Here is a 16,945-nt window from a genome sequence, read left to right as displayed (position 1 = left end):
TAGAGAGATTGAGTCACACGGGCAGCTGCAGAAACTTTAAATAACTTTGCCCACATTTTTCCCCACATATCAACAGAAAAAGAAACAGATAGATCATTTTCCCAAATAAGTTCAACGCTAGATTTAGAACGGGTTGGGGCCTCAGAAAGCATAATAGTATAAACAAGAGCAGCCTTAGGAATGTGGGTAGAGAACAAAGGATATAGGGGAGATGGAGGGGTTACACCAGGAAACTCATCAGGAAGCGTGAAAGTAGCTAAGTAGGATTGAATAGCAGTCACAATAATAGTGTATTCGCCAATAAGAGCATCAGGAAGTTGGTAACTTAGTTGCAAATCTTGGAAGGGAACAATATTGAAATTATGGAGAAATTGATAGACAAATGATACATTCTTTTCCTTCCAATACTTGTAGTAAAAAGATTTACCCTTATACTTGAGAAATTTATTATACCATATTATACCAAACAATGGAAGATAAAAAACATTGCAAGGGGAGTACATTTTTAGAGAAGGTATTGGATATAAGAGTTTGTGAATACTTCAAAATGGGGTATTGTGAAATAAAAGAGCAGTTAGACATAAAAGCAACCTGTGTAAAAGAGAAATCCCTCAAAAGGGAGCGTTCAAAAAGAACCCATTTAGGAACTGGCGTTGTCTGAAAATCATATGTCAATGAAAACGATTGTTTAAGTAAAAAAGCAGAGTGGTAGGCTTTAAACAGAGGGAAACGGACACCTCCGTCAGTTTTAGGGCGAGTAAGCTTACGCAAGGCAATACGAGGGCGTTTGTTATTCCATAGAAATTTTGTCCATAAAGAATTTATGCGGGAGAAATATACATTAGGGATTTTGATGGGAAGCATAGATACTGTATACAATACATGGGGAGTAATCATCATTTTAATAGTATCCAGTCAGCCCCACCAAGAAAGAAAAAGCGGGGACCACAGGAGGAGAAGAACTTGCAGTTTCTGGATCAAATTGTTAAAAGTATATTTGAGAGTATCCTTAATGGAAGAAGAAAACCAAATACCCAGATATTTAATTTTGGAGGGACACCAAGTAAATTCCGTATCACTAAACATATACGGGGAGCACTCATAATTCAGGGGCAGAACTTCGGTTTTGGATAGGTTAAGTTTATAGCCAGATACAGATGAGTAAAGGCGGACTTCATTCATGAAGGGAGGTAAGGAGTCAACAGGGTTGGACATATAGACTAAAATATCATCCGCATAAGCAGAGAGTTTTGTGTGAACGGAAGAAAACTGAAAGCCAGTAATCAAGTCATTATTGCGGATGCGCTCTAAAAAAGGTTCAAGGCATAGAATAAATAATAAGGGAGAGAGGGGGCAACCTTGCCTTGTACCACGGGATAAGGAAAAGTATTTGGAAAACTGATTGTTTACAAAAATACTGGCACGAGGACAAGAATACAATAATTTAACATATGAAATAAAAGAGGGCCCAAAACCAAACCATTGGAGTGTCTGAAACATAAATTGCCAATTGATTCGATCGAATGCCTTTTCCGCATCCAAAGAAAGAGCGGCAAGGGGGTGTTTATATTTCTTACTAAGGGAAATTATCTGAAGCAAGCCTACCCTTTACAAATCCAACCTGGTCTGTTTTAATCAAAAGGGGGATGATATTATCGAGGCGAGAGGCAAGGATCTTGGCAAAAAGAAGTTTTTACAATAAGAGTGGTCCTTATCTGGTTTGGGGATAAGAACAATTAACGCGTCCATGAAGGACCCTGAGGCTTTGGCTTGAGTAATAAAGGAATTAAAGAGTTGTAAAAGTTTAGGGGCGAAAATTGAGGAGAAAGTAGAATAAAACTCAACAGGAAGGCCATCAGGACCAGGAGCTTTAGATCTTTTCAAAGCACGGATTGCAGAGGTTACTTCTTGGAGAGTAATTTCTTTTTCTAAGGAAGCAAATTCGTCAGGAAGAGTTGGAGGGGGAGGAAGGCCAGAAAAAAAAGAGTCAAGGTTACAAGTGGAAGGGAAAGTGTCATCTGAGTACAGGGATCGATAATATTCCTAAATAAACATCAGCAATATCTTTATCAGAGGACACTAATTTGTTAGTGGATTCATCAAGGATAGGTCCAACGGTTTTACGTTCAGACTTGATTTTCAGATAATTAGCCAACATCTTGCCTGCCTTGTTTTGGCCCCCGTGATACTTAGATTTGATTTTAAGTAAAACGTTACATGCTTCAACAGTGGCCAATTTATTTGGTTCAGTTTTCGCAGCAATGATGGCAGTAAGGGCAGCAGGATCTTTAGAGGTAAAATAAGTGTGTTCTAGTTGTTTGATAGTAAGTAATTGAGCCTCATATTTAGCATAAGTCTGTTAGATCTCTATAGGAATGTCTTGTTTATTTTTTCAGTGAGACATCCTAATTTAGAAACGAAGGGCCTTTCTTGTGTATATATAAAGAATATATGTATATACAAATGTGTTTGAAATTGAAAAAGAAATATACAAAGTAAAAAATATTTTCATTTGATAAAATAAAAAATCATTTAGTGAAATTCTAAGGCGTGGTGTGGTTCTTGACGAGACATGAGATTGTATGAAAAATATATAAATTGTGGTCATAGTAATATGAATACTAAATAGGGGATACTTTGTCCTTATTTCCTATTGCTACAACTAAGAATATAAACCATAGAACCAGGGTACCAGTTCCTTATAATTTTAGTCTTCTTTACCCAGGTACCTTTTGGGTTAATGGGTTCCCCCTGTCATTCATAAAGAATCATATTTAGCTTTAGCCACTCTTTTCTTCTTAGAAACAAAAGATAAAACAAAGGCACGCAAAGTAGTTTTGAAAGCGTCCCATGTGTTAGGAATGGAAGTATCCGAAGGAACATTAAAACTGAAAAATTCATTAATAAAAGTGGTAACATTTGTGACAAAAAGTGGGTCAGATAAGAGGAATGTATTAAATTTCCAACGGCTAAACTTCATGGAGGAGAGAGAAAAATCAAGTGTGGCAAAAACAGGGGCATGGTCTGAAATAAAAATAGAGCCAATTTCTGATTTCTGAATAGAGGGTAGTAAGGATTTACTGACCAAAATATAATCTATTCTGGATCTAGTATGATGCAAATTGGAGAAAAAAGTATATTCAAAGGAATCAGGGTTACACGTTTTCCATACATCAAAAAATGGACGACAGGCAATGGCCGATTGGAAAGCTTTGTGAGTGTTATCCGGTTGGAATTTACATTTGGATAGTCTGTCAGAGAAAGGATCCAACCATTGGTTGAAATCTCCGGCTACAACAATATTAGGGCAATCAGTAGAAGATAGGAGAATTTTAATATCCGACCAAAATTTGGGATCAGGACGAACAGGGCCATAAATATTCAATAAGACTAATGTTTTATTCTGGACTACAATCTTAGCCATCACCCATCGTCCATCATCATCATGTTCAGTAGAAATAATTTGAACTTGCAAAGCTTTATGAAATAATATAGCAACACCACCTTTCTTATTAGAGGCAGGAGAAAAAACAACTTGTCCCACCCAGTTTCGTTTTAACTTTAACGACTCCACATCAGAACAATGAGTCTCTTGTAGAAATGCAATTTGAGAGTGAAGTTTAGACAAGTGGGACAGTACCTTTTGACGCTTAACAGGATTTCCAAGACCACGGACATTCCACGACACGAGATTACACATGATGAGGGATTGGAGAGACGCGTAACAAATGATGGGTATACACTGCATGAAGGGGAGTACATGAGAAAACACAACAAACAAGAATATTAAAAAAGGGCAAATCAACAAAAGAAATGAGACAAGTGAAACACGTGAACTTGAACCACATTAGCAATAGCAAAAAAGGAGAACAAAAAGACCAGATTGACCAAGAAGAGAGAGTAAGGAAAGAAAGAAAGAGAGAGGAAGATGAAAAGAGAACGAAGGAGAAAGGAGAGGATAGAGGAAGAGACAGATCAGGGCAATAAAACCCGATCTGTAAAAGAACAAAAAGACAATGAAGATGGAACATGGTGACAGACGGCAAAGCAGACCACAGGCATTATAAAAAGAGAAAAAGGCAATATGATATATATACAAAACAAGAAATAGCAACTCGGATAAGAATAAGCCAGAAGAACAGATTATAAAAGCGAAGAGACAGCAAGCAACATAATTAACAAGAAAAAAGACAAGGAGAAAGAGACGCAAAAGACTTAAACGCGTGTATCCATTCCTGTAGAAGGAAAACTCTGTAGGAATAACTTTAGTTTGACAGGATCATCAAAGTGCGTGAGCGACCATCATGAGTGACCTTGCATAAACAAGGATGTAGGATGCCATATTGAAGATGAAGGTGTCTCATTTAGGGGCGAAGCTCCAGGAATTCCTTTCGTCGAGCATTCGTTGCATTGGAAACATCCTGGGATATGAAGATGTTATGTCCTGACCAAATAAGGCGACGTTTAAACTTCGCAGCTTTCAAGACAGTCATGAGTTTGGTAAACTCCAGGAAAAGCATAATGATGCCTCTAGGTCTAGCAGAATTAGTAGCAGATCGACCCAAACGGTGAGTTTTTTGAATGTTTAGGGGAGTAGCAGAGGGCGATAGACTTAGAAGTTCTGGCAAAAATTTTTGTAGGAAAACAACCATGTTAGCCTCCTCAACATTTTCCGGCAGACCGTAAAGGCGTAGGTTATTCCTACGATTTCTATTTTCAAGGTCCTCTGTGTGCAATTTCAGTCTGTGAATTTCCTGTTAGAGTAACGGGATTTTAGTTGAGACATCCTGGCTAGAGCTGACACGTTGTTCCAAGTCCAGAACCTTGCTCTCCATAGTAATCCATCTTTCCTCCATCTGCTTCAATTTCTCATTAGTTGAAGACATAAAAGGTTGAAGGCCACGCACTTCATCTAGAATGGAATCTAAAACTGGATTAGGAGAAGCATGAATCGGTGAAGGAGGATCATTTTTCAGTCTTTTTGGTTTGGTGCCGGTAACAGAAGCACGATTAGAATGAGAGTCATTGGCCATCGTGTATGATGAGGAAAAAATACACCAAAAAGAGAAAATACGGTGCAGCACACAAGATATTCCACAGTTGAGCAATATGCAATGACGTTGTATTAACCAAAGGAGAGAAACTACGCACTCAGCGGCTAAAAAGAGGAGCGGCCGCACATAGTTCCAATCGTAGTTGAGCAGTCAGCAAAAGAAGTGGAAAGGGAGATATTCCGTTACAGTCTATCTATTACCAGCAGGACAGGCTGCACAATATAAGGATAGAGCTGCGAGCATGGCCGTCTGAAGATAGCAGAAGGGTACAAGAGGCATAAAAAATGTGGGTATGACAGGCCAGAGAGACTGTGGCTGCAACATGAAGATGAGGCATGAAAAGGGCGCGAAATATCATGTATCGCAATATCAGCAGTGGTAGAAGCGCACCTCACAGGAAGAAAAAGATATGAAAACAAAATTGAGTCTCAGTAAAAAATTACTGGCAGAAGGGCACTTGGCTGCATGCGCAGAGACTCTGCATGACAGAAGAAGTAGTAGCAGGCATTGGACTTTGAGCTCACCGTCAGGTGAGAGAGCCGAATTTGGCGGCCGTTCGCGCTCGTTCTGAGGAGAACGCGTCACTGACACGAACTTGCGCTGTAGCGGGAGGAAAGCGGGGAAATAGCTATCCCTCGACTCACCGCATATTCCGGTTTCGGATTCTGACGGTGTCAGGCCAAAATGCTGAAGAAAAATGGCAAATAACGTGAGGAAAGCCCCGCCGATATGCGGAGCTCATGCCGGGTCAGCCATCTTGCCGCGGCGTCCAAGCCACGCCCCTTCTGCCACTCTCTACATCATCCTGAGTTTTGCTCAAAATAACATATTGTCCTCTTTAAGAGATGACCACAAATCCGGCTTACTCACAGTTTTTGTGTGCACAGTTCACTCCAAGTATACTCATGAGGAAAATGTTCATGTAAAACTCGGTTATGAGGAAACCTACTGTGAGAAATGGCTCTATTTTGTTTGTGGTTCCCCCCACTTTTGTATGTCTTAATTTGCTAGCTTTAGAACTCTCTGCACTTTATCAGTGCTTAACAGTAGTTATGTGGCTGTGCCTCCCCTCAAAAACATTTGCTGTACATTGGAACACCCCTTTTAGCCTATTTACCTTCCTTATGTTGATTGGTAAAATTAAGTGCAGCTATGACATGAAAAGCTCAATGTCACATGTGGTTTGCACTGTGTATTGACACCACCCATATATAACAATAATATGTTTCTTTCAGGACCATCACTGAGCTCTGGTTAGGCTGCAGGTTAAATGCACTGCAGTGATACATGGTGGGGAAAATGTATTTAGCATGTAGGAAAAGCCTAGTTTATGTATTCATAAGACACCCCTAAACTATGCCTGTAGGTCCACAAGTAGGGGGCTAATATATAAAAAAAAATAGGGCACGCCAAATATTGAGGCTAATGTGTCCTCAGTGAATAAAACCAAAAAGCTAGTTCCTTATGTAGGTCATGCTGGACTTTTTAGGCCTAGGTGGGATTCAAATCTTTATTTTCCTCCTTCACTTAGGAAAGGGCTAGCAAAATGCTTCTTAGTTATTCCCTGCTTATATTTTAAAATCTGATTTAATGGTTAAGTCGGATTTTGATGATTTAAGCAGAATGGTAACTTTGTAAAATGTACTTTTAGGCTGCCAGAGACAGAACTGGCTTACAACCCCTTCTACTACTAATCACACCTCCAGAGAGAGAAGACACATCTCCAACTGGGTAAGGAAAACACTATGACTCAGAGGGCACTGTCTTTCCTCTGGACCCAGTATAGGCCAATAAATGTTAACCGTAGTTTAACTAGCAGAGATTATCTATCTGGGAGTGGACAGGCACATTTGGCAGAACAAAGGGCAGCTTTGGCATCACCTCTTTTGACTGGGAGGTGCCAATGAGGGCTTCTGCTATTGATTCCCATGACACTCTTAGACTGTTAGACTCCAACCACAAGCCTACCTGCTGGCATTTGGGACCGTCTGTCTTGAAACAGGGGCTCTTGGGTAATTCTGCAGTAAGCAAAGAGGAAATGCTGCAAAAGCATGTGTGGGGACAGCAAGAAATATTTTAGGATTGGGCCATATAATTCCTCCAATAATTGAGTAGTACACATGATAAATATGGCACCTCTTCAGAACATTCCTGGATCTGGGGAGATACCATCTGAAGCAGAGAGCCCCGTTGGGAGAAGACTTCTAACTCCTGGTTCCTGCTGGAAGAAGAATACCCTCACATAGGCTCATTGACCCCTGAATTTTGCTGGTACCCACATACTAGAATTGTTCTTCAATGGTCGATTGTTTGCCTACTTTTTATCTGATTTTGGGGGCACAAAAATCAGAAGAGAATATTTGGGTTTGATGAGCAGGTGAAAGGATGGCAAAGTAAAGTTATGGTTGTATGTATGTATGTATATGTATAGGCATTTATATAGCGCACTACTTACCCGTAGGGTCCCAAGGCGCTTCGACCGCTGCGAAACCCTTCCTGGCTTCCCTGAGAGATGGTGCCTTAATGGGTATCTCCAGGGTGAGACCAGGCATCCCCAGCGGTCTGGTGGGGCCGTTAGTGAAGATGAGGCAAGCTAATGCCCAGAGTTGCCGAGTGTGAACGCTGATCAGAGTGGGCACCGAGGCGAGAGAATTATCGAGTCCGCTGACCCTGGTCCAGAAACCTGCCGCGCCGGGAATCGAACCCTGGTCCCGGGCTGTCCTCTGCTCTCGGGCCTGCCGCCTCTAACCAGTGAGCCACACTACTTCACTGGTTGGTTGGATGGATAGGTGGATGGATAGGTGGATGGACAGGTGAAATTATGTCAGAGTAAAGGGATGGATGGATAGTGTATGGACAGGTGAAAGGATGTCATAGTAAAGGGATGGATGAATGGATGATGAATGGATGAGAGTGAAAGGATAGGTGGATGGACAGTTGGAAGGATGGCAGAGAAAAGGAGTGGAAAGATGCATGGACAGGTGAAAGGATGGCAAAGTAAAATGGATGAATCAGTGGGTGAAAAGATGATTGAATGGATGGCACAGTAGATGGATGGATGTCAGTGAGGATGGTTGTATGATGGCTGGATGGCATGGGGAATAACCGGCAGAGTGGATGGCTGGATGGTAGGGTGGATAGATGGATGGATAGATGGATGGATGGATGGTTGGATTTAAGATTGGATGGGTGGAAGGATGGCAATGTGGATGAGTTGATGGATGGATGGATGGATGGCGGAGAGGATGGGTTGATGTATGGATGGCAGAATGGATAGATTTGTGATGGGTGAATGAATGTATGGATGGCAGAGTGGATTGAAGGATTACAGAGTATATGAATGGATGGATGGCAAAGTTTGTGGATTGATGGGTGATTGGCAGAGTTGATGTATGGATGGATGGATGACAGAGTGGATGGATAGATGGATGCCAGAATGGATGGATGGATGACACAACAGACAGCTGGAAGGTAGACTGTAGGGATGGATGGATAGCATAGTTTCTAAAAGTAAGGATGGCAGAGTGGATTGATGGATGGCAGGGTGGATGAATTGCTGGCAAAGTGGATGGAAGGGAGGGTGAATAGATCGATAGGTGACAGACAATATGGATGACTGGATGGCAGAGTTGATGGCAAAGTGGATGGATGGGAGACTGGCTAGATGGCAGGATGGATGGATGATTGGCAGACTGGCTGGGAAACATCCTTTACAACACAACTTTTACCACGCAGTGCCTTTACGACGCAACTTTTACAACGCAAACCATTACAACGCATTGCGCTGGGGGGGCGCTCTAGGATAGGGAATAGATTTAATTTACTATCCAACACCTTCCCTACTATCCACGGGGACTGGAGTTGGAATAGTAAATTAAACTATTCACTATCCAGCACCCCAAAGCGCTATGCAGTGTAAAGGCATGCGTTGTAAATACCGCGTTGTAAAGGCATGCGTGGTAAAAGCATGCGTTGTAATGTCATACATCCAGACTGGCTAGATGTATGAATGGAAAGAACGGAGTGAATGATAGATGAAAGTATGAATGGATGACAGAATGTAAAGGTAAAATAGTGGATATAAGCAGGTGGATAGAAGGGTGAAATGATGAATGGATTGATGCATGGATGTGAGAGACAAGGAAGTTGTTCTAGGGAGGGCTCGTCTCGCTTCGCTTGCTTGGTAACGTGCTTTAGTTCAAAGTGGGGGCTACTTGAATTTTCTGACTACTCCCTTGATGACAGCTACCATTTGCAAAATCAGGAACAACAACATTTTATGCATGTTAAATGTCCAATGCTTACTAAAAATGTTATAATAAAACCCAAACCACAGCATGTACCACGTACAACACATATAATTAATAGTGGCTTTTTACACCCCTAACAAACTGCCCAATTCAGATTGAAGCTGTCAGTTTGATGACAAATTCAGTGATCAATATTGAAGCAGGAATACAAACCAAAATTGAGATCACTGTTCAAGGAAAACATGAAGCACCATGGTAAATTGTGTACATGTGGCAATACGCCTACCATTGGTCTTCGCCAGAGGACAAGTTGGACCCTCAGTTTTTGGATGGTACTGTCCACAGCTGCTTTTCATGCTACAAGGCAAGTGTATGCAGATCCATTCCAACAATGTGTGTGCCACTGTGTCAGTCCTCAGAAGATTATACGGTATGGGACTCTACCTGTAAAAAGCAGTAACATGATGATTTGTTTTCCGTGTCTCAAACACTGTAATCCTCTCAAATGATTATTTTGCTGGCTCCCATATGAATTATTAAACCAGCTGAAGGTACTCTGCTCCACAAGAGACCTATACGTCTGCAGACTGCTTTGCAAATATCACCAGGCAAGAGATGTGATATCAACGATTGATAGAAAGATTGTTATCAATCTTTACAAGAAACACAACTTGCAATTCAGGCTTTGAACTAAGGGGAGAGGAGTTGGTCTAACTGCTAGGGCGCTCGACCTCGGACCTGGGGATCTGGGTTCGAGTCTCGGTAACGACGCCCAAAAACCTCCTGTGATTCTGGGCAAATCACTTAATCTCCCCGTGCCTTAAATGAATGCGTGTCCTCATGTAACGTAACTGATGCTATGTAAAACAGTCTGATACCTGATTCAGTTCGGGTCTAGTTCGCGCTATAAAAAACTTGTGGGACACAAACACAGCACAGAGAACAAAAATAGGTTGCTCAATAATCTGTAAATTATTCTCGACCAACTAACTTTAAAATGTTGAAATGGAAAAGATCAATTACTGCCACTCTGCCATATAGGGCATAAGAGGAACTTTACTAGTGTTCTCCTCTGGAGTATTTTTAGTGCACAGACATGTGTATAACTGTGCACAACTCGGGTCGCTTCGGCAGTGTTGAAGGTAACATTTCACTTGAGATGCTGAGGCTGCAGAACCAGAAAACCGACACTGCTCGAGGATGGGAGGTTAAGGGGAAGTTATGTTTTGTTCGCTGAATGAAGTGCAACTACATTTTTTTGCAAAAACTTTTACTGAAAATAAAAATGGATCCTGCCACTTCCCCCGTCCAGATTGTTTATCCAACACAGGAAACATGTTCTCTGAAGCAGCTGTATGGTGGCATGAACTTGCTACCTTAAGAGCAACCTATTCTTAGGACACCCGCGCGCTGCACGGCCACCAGCTGCTGCGTGTGTCCCCCGCCTGCCTCGCTGAGCCGGCCTGCTGCCTGCTGACCACGCCCCCTGCCGTCGCTCGGCGTGGTCTCCTGCAGTCCGTGTGTGCTGAGCTGATTTTCTGTTGCCTTTCTGTTGCCTTACTGCTTTTTAGGCATGTGTGACCCTTTTTCTCTTCTCTGTGTGCCCCCCCTGTGTTGTCTTCACCGTTGTTGCCCCCTATGCCCTCCCGCCCCGCTCCCCGCTTCCCGCCGCCGAGTGATCTGACACGCCCCCTTTTATTTCTGTGCTCTCCCCGCTCCCGCCTCCCAGCTGCTCCTCCCTCCCTCGCACTTCGCCATAAATGGCGACCGTGCGCACGCGCAGCGTTGACGCCCAGCGGGCACACCGATTGTGCGCCGAAAGCACACCAAAGGTAAGCCCGTCTGCGCCCGTCCGCGCCTGGACCGCGCCCAGCGCCAGGACCCCTGGTCCCCGCAGACACCAGCCCACCCGCCGGACCTACGACGCCACCGAACTCAACGCACTCAACGCCGGCCGAATCCCGGGATGTTGCCGAGCCACACCGAGACGCACCCACGGACCCTTCAGCTGCCACTCCTGCAAGTTCTCCTGCATCCGGACCTGCACGACACTCGCACCCACAAAGTCGAGCACCAACAGCAACCACCTGAAGTGCATCCTGCTCAACACCCGCTCCGTCCACAGACACGCCATCGAACTCTGGAACCTCCTCGACACCACATCTCCAGACGTCGCCTTCCTCACGGAAACCTGGATGAACGCCTCCTCAGCGCCCGACATCGCCATCGCCATCCCGGACGGATACAAGATCACCCAGAGGGACCGCGGCAACCAGACGGGAGGAGGCATCGCCATCATCCACAGGAACACCATCCGCATCACAACCAACACCGACGACACCCTCAAAGCCGCCGAACACCTGCACTTCCAGATCCACACCGACCCCAAGACCACCCTCTGAGGCACCCTGATCTACAGACCCCCGGGACCACGCACACAATTCTGCGAAGACATCGCCGACTTCATCAGCCCGCACGACCTCCCCTCCGCGGACTACATCCTCCTCGGGGACCTGAACTTCCACCTGGAGAACAACAACGACCGCAACACCACCACCCTGCTGGACAACCTCGCCAACCTCGGTCTCAAGCAACTGGTGACCACCCCCACCCACTACGCCGGACACACACTCGACCCCGTCTTCTCATCCAGCAAGGACATCGCCTTCAGCCACGCCACCGGACTCCACTGGACGGACCACAGCTGCGTACACTTCAGCTTCAGAAGGACCACGATCCACCACCACCAGCAACAGGTTGCACGCAGAAGCTGGAACAAGATCCCAGCTGACCAGCTCGCCGCTTCCCTGAGCCAGAACCCTCCCACCATCGCAGCGAACCCCAGCCAGGCCGCCAACAACCTCACAAAGTGGATCAGCAACTGCGCAGACGACCTCGCCCCTCTGAGGACCCCGCCTAGCAGACCCGGCAGCAAGAAAGCCCCATGGTTCACCGACGAACTCAAGAGCTCCAAGAAGAACTGCCGAGCCCTCGAGAAAGCCTGGCGCAGAGACTCAACACCAGACAACATGAGCACCCTCAAGCTCGCCAACCCGAAAACAACACCAACTTATCCACGCCACCAAGAAAACTGCATTCAAGGATCGACTGGACAATAACGCACACAACAGCAAGGAACTCTTCAACATCGTTAAAGAGCTCTCCAACCCCAACGCCGGAAACAACGACATCACCCCTTCACAAGACCTCTGCAACTCCCTCGCCTCCTACTTCCACAACAAGATCGCAGACATACACAACAGCTTCAGCTCACAACCGACACACCCCACGACCGCACCTACGCCCCCCACCACCACCCTCCTCGCCTGGACCCCGATCAGCACCGAAGACACCATCCGCACGATGAACTCCATCCACTCCGGATCTCCAACCGACCCCTGCCCTCACCACGTCTTCAACAAGGCCGACTCTGTCATCGCACCCCACCTGCGGGACATCATCAACACCTCCTTCGACACCGCGACCTTCCCGGAGAGCTGGAAGCACGCCAAACTCAGCGCTCTATTGAAGAAACCTTCCTGCGGACCCCACCGAACTCAAAAACTACCGCCCCATCTCGCTCCTCCCGTTTCCGGCCAAAGTCATCGAGAAGACCGTCAACAAGCAGCTGGCCGCCTTCCTCGAGACGAACGGATCCCTCGACCTCTCGCAGTCTGGCTTCCGGGCCAACCACAGCACTGAGACCGCCCTCATCGCAGCCACCAATGACATCCGAGCCCTGCTCGACAACGGAGAAACAGCGGCCCTCATCCTCCTGGACCTCTCCGCGGCATTCGACACTGTCTGTCACCGCACCCTAGTACAGCGCCTCTGCAACGTCGGAATCCAGGAGAAGGCACTAGAATGGATCATCTCCTTCTTCGCCGGAAGGACACAGAGAGTCCGCCTCCCCCCATTCAGATCAGAAGCCACCAAAGTCATCTGCGGCGTTCCTCAAGGCTCCTTGCTCAGCCCCACCCTCTTCAATGTCTACATGAGCCCCCTCGCGGCCATCGCACGCCAACACAACCTCAACATCATCTCCTACGCCAACGACACCCAGCTGATCCTCTCCCTCACCAACGACCCCACCACCGCCAGAGCCAACCTGCACGAAGGGATGAAAGACGTAGCCGAGTGGATGATGAACAGCCGCCTGAAACTGAACTCAGACAAGACGGAAGTCCTCATCCTGGGCTCCTCGCCCTCCGCCTGGGACGACTCCTGGTGGCCCCCTGCCCTGGGCAGCGCACCCAAACCAACAGACCACGCACGCATCCTGGGCTTCATCCTGGACTCCTCCCTCTCCATGACCAGACAAGTCAACGCCGTCTCCTCGTCGTGCTTCAACATCCTGCGCATGCTACCTAAGATCTTCCGGTGGATCCCCACCGGGACCAGGAAGACGGTCACCCAGGCCCTCGTCACCAGCCGACTGGATACGGCAACTCCCTCTATGCCGGAACCACTGCCAAACTCCAGAAGAGACTCCAGCGAATCCAGAACGCTTCAGCAAGACTCATCCTCGACATCCCCCGACACAGCCACATCTCCGGACACCTGAGTGACCTGCACTGGCTCCCGGTCAACAAGAGAATCACCTTCCGGCTCCTCACCCACGCACACAAAGCCTTACACAACCAAGGCCCAGGAAACCTCAACAGCCGCCTCAACTTCTACAATCCCACACGCCAGCTTCGATCGACCGGCCACGCCCTCGCCGCCGTCCCCCGCATCCGAAGAGCCACCACAGGAGGAAGGTCCTTCTCCTACCTGGCCGCCAAGACTTGGAACTCCCTCCCGACACACCTCCGCCTGACCCAAGACCACCTCGCCTTCAGGAAACAGCTCAAGACCTGGCTGTTCGAGCAGTAGCGGACCCTCCCTCCCCAAGTGCCTTGAGACCCTCCGGGTGAGTAGTGCGCTATATAAATGCTGATTGATTGATTGATTGATTGATTGATTGACCTAACTTAGGAGCATAGAAATGTAATATTTAGGTCACATGTAAATTAAGAAATGTGATCTACTTAGAATGCCCAGTCTCAGTATACAAGTGTATACAAGTGATAATTGGGTATGCAAAAATATTGACATTTACTTTAGAGATTTAGAAGAGCAAACATGTTTGGGGGACAAAAATTTAGTAAAATAACTGGAGTATAAGACATATCTTCTTTCGGGAATTGCAATAAAGAAATTAGGGTAATAAAAATGATAAACTACAAGGACACAAGTGATAAACAGTTCTCTTAGATGGAGAAAATAATTGAAAAAGATTCGTCTCAATTATTAAAATTGAGTTTATTATTGTTTTACTGAATCACAAGTTTATAGTTGTACAAATTACCACTGGGTTTGCGCAACAAAACATATATTTGGGATCAAAAATGTTGACATTTACCATAGTGGTTTAGGAAGGGCAACAATATTTGGGGGGAGAAAGTAGTAAACAAAAATTGGAGTTAAACATTTATCTTAATTTAGAAGCTATAATAAAGATATGTGGGTCACAAAAATGGTAACTTAAAGGGCAAAAGTGAGAAACAGTTATCTTAGATGGGGTAAATTCTTCTCTCCAGGAATACAATTAAGTTTATTTTTATTTTTCTGGATTTTTGTGCAGGAGCTGCAGTCTACTGAAAAATAACTTCCCAGGAAACATCGAAATACCGTGGAAGAATATGCAGGCAGGTTTCCCTGACTAGATCCATGATTTGAATTGAAAAACGGATAATTGCTTGGTGAGGCAGTAGCCAAGTCTGTTGATGCACTTCCTGTGACACATGTATGTATCATGGAACATATACCACTGCGTACCATGTGTTACATGATCTTATCATGCTTGACCGATGTTTAATCTGCACTCTAAAGAAAGCTGGGTGAACCGCAAATCTGTAAAACTGCACATTTGGAGGCAATCATGCATGTGAGCAAACATTTAGAAGTCCAATAACTATATAAACATGTTAATGAATTGGGGGTTAATAGAGGTGTTTCCGTCACCAAACACATTCATTTATAGGAATATTGGTGAGATGATGAGAAAATGCCTTATACTACTGCATGTTCCATTTTCATTGAATTGTTTTCTTTTTCCGGGAAAATGATGTTCCCAAGCGTTACAGTAAATGAAATACAAAGCATACTAAGAATCAAATGTTTGGAAACTTTCTAATTTTTAAAAAGCCCAAATGCAACATAATCTCAAATTTCCAATTAAAATGTATGAAAGTCAGAGCGTTCGATGGTTTATTCGCTGGTGTTCATTTGAAACATCCATTGGATGTGATTAAGGAAAGTGTAATGAGGCTGTTCTTGAGTGATGAACCGTTGTTCCTCTCTGCGAGAGACACAGATGGTCCTGAGAGAAACACACACAGACGGTCCAGAGGAACGTTTCGTGGAATATTGTCCTTGCAACTGGAAAGCTTTGAGCATTTTGTACAGACGCTCCAAGGTGCAACTGTAATGATCCGGTGAGTGTGGTTGCCTATGACCGGTGAACTTTGGCCAATCCATGACAGAGCTGTCTGGCGCTTCCTTGTTGGTCACGCCTTGGCAGCTGCCTGGAATTATTTTGCCTTTACCCGAGCCCTGATCTAAAATCAAAATCGGAAGTTGAACAAAACCTATATGATGATGGTAGTCACTGTTAGGATGAGGCAGGTCGCTCCAGATATGACTCTAGTGATTGGTCGTTGCTGAAAATCATGTCGTATCAAGCTTATGACAGTTAAAAAACTCTAAAACTTTACGTAGTAAAAACATGCAAATTGAATTTAAGACTGAAACATATGCCCATTCACGTCAAGCACTATAAACGAAAAACATTTCCACAGCTATGCTGAGCATATGCATACATTCAATTGCTCCAAAATCTTGAGATCTAAGATTACGATGTATTTACAAAAAACACAACTTTAGACTTTGGCACTACTTATTTATTTTACATGGTGGCCAACATTTTATGTCTTGTTGGACAACTATGGGCCATGCCTTGTGTGACTAATGCCCTAAAGGCCTCGCATTGTGTCATCATCTGACTGTGCTCTCTTGTGAACTTACTCCTAAATTACCCCCTAACTCATACGCAAATGAGAAAAATAGTACTAAAATGGAGAGTGGGATGCACACAAACAAGCAGTCAAGATGCATCAATTACTTACCGGTAAGTGCATTACTCCTAATGCTGCTTTTGCCTCGCTGATTCCTTATGGGTGAGATGGGCATCGACTCTCCTAGACACCCCCAATGAAGAACTTCCTTATTTAAGGTCCTTCTACCCTCCCTCCATCCTGTTTTCATTGACTCAAGCTTCTCTATTGGAAGTTGGCCTGGTTTGAACTGGATGGGAGGGAGGGGTTAATTTATCTGGGCCAACGAAGCATTAGGAGTTATGCAATTACTGGTAAGTAATTGAAGCATTACCTCCCCCGCAGATTTTGCCATCATTAATTACATTTGAGACTTAACAAGCGGCGATAGACCAGGACAAATTATATTAATTGTTGCAGAACACAAATACTTTTTATTGAACTGTTGCTACTTGGTTATTACTTTATAACCACAAGCACTTTTGATGCAAAAGAAAGTTTAATTCTTGGAGGATTCGATAATGCTTGATAAATGTCGACGGAG

This window comes from Lissotriton helveticus, chromosome 4_1, assembly GCF_964261635.1.
Source record: "Lissotriton helveticus chromosome 4_1, aLisHel1.1, whole genome shotgun sequence".
NCBI lineage: Eukaryota > Metazoa > Chordata > Amphibia > Caudata > Salamandridae > Lissotriton > Lissotriton helveticus.
This window is presented reverse-complemented; position numbering follows the sequence as displayed.